The sequence below is a fragment of the Colobus angolensis genome, unplaced genomic scaffold (assembly GCF_000951035.1).
Source record: "Colobus angolensis palliatus isolate OR3802 unplaced genomic scaffold, Cang.pa_1.0 Scaffold6, whole genome shotgun sequence".
In the NCBI taxonomy this organism is placed as follows: Eukaryota; Metazoa; Chordata; class Mammalia; order Primates; family Cercopithecidae; genus Colobus; species Colobus angolensis.
Window position 1 is genome coordinate 26,336,643 of NW_012119598.1, and position 5,829 is coordinate 26,342,471.

At 45.4% G+C, this 5,829-nt stretch overlaps 1 pseudogene; it reads left to right on the forward strand.

The window, feature by feature from the left end:
• Positions 1-883, forward strand: LOC105526828 (annotated as a pseudogene).
• Positions 884-5,829: the final 4,946 nt, after the last annotated feature.

Sequence of the window (5,829 nt, forward strand, 5' to 3'; positions counted from 1 at the left end):
ATGCCTGTCCAGCCCTCTGACCACCTGGAATGGAATGAGTCTGTGCACTCCCTCCAGATAAGTGTGCAGGGCCTTCCTGTGCTGGCGCCTGTGACCAAGGCCATGGACAATGACACTTACCCCCGGCTGCCTTCTAGATGACACCAGGTAGGATTGGATACCCAGTAGCAGTCATTGCCGACCTGGACACAGGGTCAAGGGCCCAAGAGGAAAACACCTGGTTCAGTTACCTGAAAAGGGGCTACCCAACTCTATCAGACAGCAGGGACAGGGTGGTGGTGAAATGAGACAAAGACCACTGCATCCTAGAGTCTCACCTGGCAGAAAGTGGAGAGGGGCATGGAGCTCTCGGATCTGAATGTCTCTGGTGGGAAACTACTCTGTGAACGATGGGAGAGGGGTGACCTGTCAGATGGAAGGCAGCAAGGCTGTGCCCTGGGTACTTCTCTCCGAAGGCAATAGGGCAGTGGAGAAGGGGTTCATGGCAGTGGAGAGCGACCATCTGTAGGAGGGCGGCCTGGGCAAGGAGGGGGCATAGTGACTGAAAACGTAGAATGGGTGAGAGTGGCAGGCCACAAGGGCAGCGTGGACCACAAGAACTGGTTGTGCAGCTGCAGTGCTCCCAGGGCCACCACGGAAATTCGACTGTCAGGCTGCCTCACCCCTAGTCCGCCTGCTGGAGAGCGCTACTGAGCTGGTCCTGTCCCCAGCAGTGCAGCGAGGACTCCTGAGTGCCACCCAGGACTTTGGTGTTACATTTCCGTCAGTCACATGGGGGATGTGGGCCGCGCGCACATTCAAGTTCGTTCTTCAAGTTCATCCCCAGCACCAATGACCAGATCACTGTGGACCTCAAGTCCAAAGAGGACAGCGGCCAAATCGCCACCTGTATCATGGTCTTTCTCTCTCGACAGACTAGTCCTTCTGCCAGGCACCAAAATCCGAAGTGTAAAGTATGAAGGAACAAAATTTATTTAAATTTTTAAAATTAAAACATTAAGCAAGGCTGAGGGGTGGGCAGTTTTAAGCTACCCTGGAACTCACATTTTAAAAATGCCAAAGGACTGCACTTTTGTTTTGTTTTGTTTTTGGAACGATGAGGTATATGCCTGATTTAGAGATCTCCAAAACAGGGAGTTCAGTCACAGGTTGAGAAAAGGGGCAGAGGTTCAGGAACCTCGAGGTTGCCCTGGCCAGAACGTTTCTCTGTGCTGCCGGCTGGTGGTAAAATTGATCACTGCAGGCATCTTCATAGGGGGTCTACTTTTTGAACTGGTCATGTGCTTTCTTCCATCCGAACTCCCTTTCTTCTCTTTACCTTTGTTCTTTTGTTCAATAAGTATTCCTGGAGCTCCTACTATGTGTGAAGCACTGTGCCCCACCCTGGAAATACAACGAATATGAGGAGGACCCGACTGCTAGGAACTCCCAGGCCACTGCCTTTTCTTCCTATGTTATGAGCCTTGGACTTTGTGTCCACCCCACCAGATCCTTGGAAAAGAAAATGTTTACATTGCAGGACACTGTAGGGCTGTGGGCAAGGGCAGGCCCCTGTGGGGGGACACATGTACCTACACCTGCCACAGGAAAGAGCTCAAGTCTATCTGTTTTTTCCCACGCTTCAGATGAAACCATCTCCACCTCATATGGCCAATGACCGTTTTGTTTCTTCAGGAAACTTCTATAGCTGGGTAGCACTTTGAAGTTTTAATTATTAACCTATTTTAATAAAAGTAAATTCCTTTCTTAGAATCACTAAATCTTGGCCGGGCGCAGTGGCTCACGCCTGTAATCTCAGCACTTTGGGAGGCCAAGGTGGGCAGATCACGAGGTCAGGAGATCGAGATCATCCTGGCTAACATGGTGAAACCCCGTCTCTACTAAAAAAAATACAAAAAAATTAGCTGGGTGTGGTGGCGGGCGCCTGTAGTCCCAGCTACTTGGGAGGCTGAGGCAGGAGAATGGCGTGAACCTGGGAAGTAGAGCTTGCAGTGAGCCAAGATGGCTGGGTGTGTTGGCGGGCGCCTGTAGTCCCAGCTACTTGGGAGGCTGAGGCAGGAGAATGGCGTGAACCTGGGAAGTAGAGCTTGCAGTGAGCCAAGATGGCGCCACTGCACTCCAGCCTGGGCGACAGAGCGAGACTCCATCTCGAAAAAAAAAAAAAAATCACTAAATCTTCTCCCACTAAGCAAAGTCCTGTAGTTAATAAATCCATTCCCAGTGGCGGAAAAGATCACAATGAAGCAGTGATAGTTGGTCAACCAAGTTTATAAAAGTTTGAGTTCTTGGCCAATGGATACTAAAGAAAACTGTCTTTTTCTGAGACCAAGTAGGAATGGGGCCTGGCTTCAGCCTACATTGACTAGATCATTCTTTCATGCATCCCCACTCACCACAAAACCCACGGTACTACCTCACTCAGGCCATAATATTTGAACCATGCCTTTTACTTAAATCTGGAAACTGGCCTTAGGAGATAACCAAGGTTTTTGAGTATCCCACATAGGTAAGGAATGCTGAGCCACTGATTTACACTGTTGTTGCAGCCAGCCAGATCACCAGGTTGCCCATTATTGAAGATAACCACTGTAACCAGATATGCTGACTGGCTACCCTTCACACTTGCCCAGCCCATCCTGCCTACCCTACCCCTAAAGTCAATTCCCACACTTTGCCTAATTAAAAAAAAAAAAAAAAAAAAAAAACCCTACTGGCTTCAGTCAGGGAATTCTCTTTCTCTCTTGTGCTGCCTCTCTTTTGTCCAGGTATAAGATAAGCTCCAATAAAGACTTGTCTGGGGAAACTTTCAGCCTCATGCCAATTTCTGTGCATTAACAGCCCAAGAACCCAGAGTTGGTACCATTTCTAGCAACTGTTAGAAACTGTCATGCCTTTCAAGACTTTTGTGAATGGCTTGAATTTCTTATTTCCTGACTCCAAGGGGACCCTAGTTTCAACAGGCCTACTGTTTTTTTTGTTGTTGTTTTTTTGTTTTCCTGACTCCAATGGGACCCTAGTTTCCAACAGGCCTACTGTTGATCCTTGACCCTGGGGCTCCTTTATTCTGGATGTAGTCTGTAAATGAGGCCTGTCATTTCCCTGGAGTTTCTTTCCATGGCCTTTATTTCTCCTCTTTTCAACGGGAATTTTGCAACCCCCACCCCATGGAAATGTCACACTAACTTTGGCTTGTCATTTGGCTCCTGCTGTCTTTTCTGGACACTCCAAGGTAAAGGCAGAGTTGGGTTTGAGACAGAGGTTAGGCATGAGCACAGCTGAGAAGAGACGTTTCCTTCGGTCACAGTGCTCCTCCCCACGGCAGCTACCTCACCCCAACCCCCACAGGATAGTGTAGGGCATGCAGTAGGCAGGAGGAACACAGACTCTGACTGTCCCCATGCTGGTCCCAGTGGACTCTGTGGGCTCTGGCTGTGCCTGTGCTTGACCTTCACAGGCCTCTTCCCCTTTGAAACACAGCTGTGAGGGAGGAAGCCAGGAAGGAGCCCTCTCACACAGTGGTGGTCTGTTTCTTCCATTACAAAATAAGCAGCAGAAAAAGTGAAGGCAGGTTCCTGAATGTGACACATTTCTCAAGAACTCAGATCTCACCAGGCATAGCCTGCAAGACCCAAGTCTGTTCTAACTTTGTCTGGCTGGGCTCTCTGATCCTCCTCCTCAATCATTGTCCACGATGTTCAGGCTCTGTCATTTCAAAAATACAGAGAGAGAAAATCAGGAAGGCTGGAGCATGTGGGACAGTCACTAAATTGAGACCTTTCTGTTGTGTTAATATCAGCATCTGAGTTACAGCCCAGGTGCCTGGAAGTAGCATTTTCATACAGTCAGTGGGTTTCAAATACTTTAAGGCGAACCTTTTTTCTTTCCCTCTGTATTCACTACAGTCAGCATAATGATTGTGTTTGTTCCCTACTGGATCCATTTGTTTTATAAAGTGTCTGACAGGAATGTGAAGAACAAAATGATACATAATTCTTGTAGGATGTGGTGGCACACACCTGTAGTACCAGCTACAGCTTGGGTGGCTTAGGGAGGAGGATCATTTAAGGCCCAGATTTCAAAGCTGCAGTGAACTGTGATTGCACCACTGCACCGCAGCCTGGCTGACAAAGTGAGACTCCATCTCAAAAAACAAACAAAATGACATATAACTCTTCTATCACCACCAAGGAACTTCCTCAGTGAAGCTCCCAAGGACTACCCTTTATAGTCACATCCCCACTGTTCATACCCTCTGGCAACCACTGATTTGCCAGCTATCCTTATAATATTGTCATTTCATGAATGGTATGTAGAAGGAATCTACATTATATTGCTTTTTTAAACCATCCAAACCTTTTTTTTTCTTCTTTTTTTTCTTTTTCAAGCATTTCAGCCCCAAAGACCCTCCAGCTAGTTCTCTTTCTCCCTTCCTTTATAGCCAGGTATACTTTTTGTGGTTGTTGTTTCGGCACGCCTAATAGCTTACTAGTTTTCTTCCTACATTTTCAGTCCTTTTTTGTTTGCTTTGTAGATGGATCCTTCCTCTATCTCACCATTAAATATTGTAGCTCCTCAAGGCTCAGTTCTGCAACCTCTTCATTTGACACTTTTTCCCTAGAGAGTCTCCTTCATACTCTTGGCTTCAATTATATTCTGAGCAAAAATGACTCTCAAACACATATATGAATAGACCTTGAGCCACAAAGTTGTATCTACATAGCTAACTACCTTTTGTACATATGTATTTGGATGTCTTAAAGACACCTGAAACTTAGCATATCCAAAATTCAGCTCAGTGCATCTCACTCATTCTCATCCTTCAAATGTACTTCATGACAACCTGTTATCTTCAACAACTCCCTTTCTCTCCCTACCCTATAGCTAAGTCAAATCCATTAATCTTACCTCTTAAGTCTCTCTCACCACCATCCTCCCTGTCACCCTAATCTAAGCCATCCCCATAGCCCTCTGGGCCACTGCCATAGACCCCCAACTGGTCACCCTAAATTCACTCTTTCTCTAATTTGTTCTTTCCACGATGACCAAGAATAACATAGTTACTTAATTTTAAATTTTTGTGAGTACATAGATGTGTGTAACTGTAGGGTATATGAGATGTTTTAACACAGGCATGCAATGCTTAATAATCACATCATGGAGAATGAGGCAGAATAATATAGATTAAATGGAAATTTAAAATAATTCCACCCTATCAACCTTTTTTTCACTTGTCTCCTGTCACTGTTCCTAGGAGAAAGAGCAAAATTCCTAACATGCCTAGGAGGTGATGCATATATAATGACCCCTATGCACTTCTTCCAGCTTATTTTGTACTATGTTCTTCCTCCTAATGACATCTGGCCTTCTTTCATTTCCTCAATGTACAACCCTATACTCAGAATATTCTCTTTTGATCCCTTCCTCACAGATTTAACTCTCCTTATTGTTATGGGAAGTCAGGGACCCTAAACGGAGGGACCGGCTGGAGCTGTGGCAGAGGAACATAAATTGTGAAGATTTATGAACATTTATCAGTTCCCAAATAATACTTTTATAATTTCTTATGCCTGTCTTTACTTTAATCTCTTAATCCCGTTATCTTCATAAGCTGAGGATGTATGTCACCTCAGGACCTCTGTAATAATTGTGTTAACTGTACAAATTGACGTGTGTTTGAACAATATGAAATCAATGTACCTTTAAAAAGAACAGAATAATAAATAATAGTGATTTTTATGGAACAAGGGAAGACAACCATAAGGTCTGACTGCCTGCGGGGTCAGGCAAAAAGAGCCATATTTTTCTTCTTGCAGAGAGCCTATAAACGAA